The sequence below is a fragment of the Esox lucius genome, chromosome 2, assembly GCF_011004845.1.
Source record: "Esox lucius isolate fEsoLuc1 chromosome 2, fEsoLuc1.pri, whole genome shotgun sequence".
Taxonomy (NCBI): Eukaryota; Metazoa; Chordata; class Actinopteri; order Esociformes; family Esocidae; genus Esox; species Esox lucius.
The window spans coordinates 28,399,053-28,400,740 of NC_047570.1; positions in this window are offsets into that span (position 1 = coordinate 28,399,053).

Below are 1,688 nucleotides of genomic sequence, written 5' to 3' on the forward strand. Positions count from 1 at the left end.
TAATGATTATGTGGTGGGGATATAATTATCCTTCTCCCCTAAGGTTGTATATTTGCCTATATAGAAGTACACTGAATTTTGGAAACATGCCTAATAGAAAAAGAGTAAACTGTAAACATATTTTATGTAAATCCTATAATAAAAACATATTTGGAAGAGATATTTGGAAAATAAATTAAATGCAGAAAAGGAACGAAATCACTGTTTGACTTTAACATAACCTTTTAAAATATTTTTTAAACTGTTGTTATACACCATGCATAGGAGGCTGTATCAAAGGCTTGCATAATATAATATTATCAGTGAGTACCTCTGCACTGCAGCAATCAACACAATCTGGGCAATTATCCAAGAATGAGTGAGAGGTGGATGGAAATTTTGAATTTTTTTGGAGGGTGAAACAAATCTGTATTCTTGTCATGCGCACAATATTAACAGTTTCCTTTCAGAACATAGACAGAATTGCTTTGCTGCGTATAAATTGTCCCCATGGAGAACCACTGACCTCGTGACCTAATCAAAATAATCAGGGACATATTTAATTACCCGATTGATCTCTTACTGGACATTCAACAGTCCATTTGTTATTTAAGTCTAAGTGTTATTTATTTGCTGAATGCAAAGTCCCTGAGCCAAGTGCTTGCTTCCCATCCTGCTGTGTTGCGGGTGAGTGGGCCTTATACACATTTGCTATCATCCAGATGCAACCCACCTCAGAAGGCTCTGTAGAGGTTTGAGGTTGTTTCAGTGATGCTGCTCGTTTCTCTTGGACATGGCAGTCGGATAGTGACAGTGATAGACGGCTGAGGTTGTTAATGCGTCCTGTTCCTGTTCTGATGTAAATCTCCCTCCTCTCAGCATCACACTAAACATGTCTCAAATGATACCTTATTCCATTTACAGTGCACTACTTTTCACCAGAGCCATATGTGGCCTTGTGAAACTAGTGCACCATAGGGAGTAGGTTGCCATCTGGGATACAACCGTGTTATAGCTCACAATGAGTCAGCACTCAGGTCTGCCCTGGGCCATAGATAATCTGAAATTGAACCTGCTGTCTGCACAATGCGTGCATGTACTGCCCTCTGCAGTAAAAATGAGAACATTATTGGTTTGGTTGATTCTCATAATGATTCTCATGATTCGTTTAAATTTGTAATAGTCAAATCAGTACAGTAAACTGGCATTTCATCGTCATTTCTGTAAATAAAACAAGTACAATGTGAATTAATATGGAATATGATGTTCCAGATTATGGTTTTCACAAGTACTGTTAAGTAGGCTACCTATATTGGGGATTTGTTTTATTCATTTTGACAAAAGTTGAAATGTTTTAGAAAGGCTATTTACTTACAAAATAAAAACAAATTGTGAATCACATCTATTGAATACCAAAACATGAGCTGTCCCTGTAAGTGCAAATCGTCCATTAATATTTCAAGATTTTTAATTAACTGTATATCTTTACTGATTTTAGTCTGTTGGCCTACCCGAGGTCTACTTTTATAGATATATTATAGCACAATTAACCCAAAGGAATATAGTCTAACGTCATCAACCGTAATTCCACAGTGATTAACAAACGTGTTGTCCTTTGCACAACACCTTTGAAGTGCACACACATTAAAACATGCTATTGCATCATTAACTGTCTCTAGTGTCTGTATCCCACACCGTCTTCCTGGAAT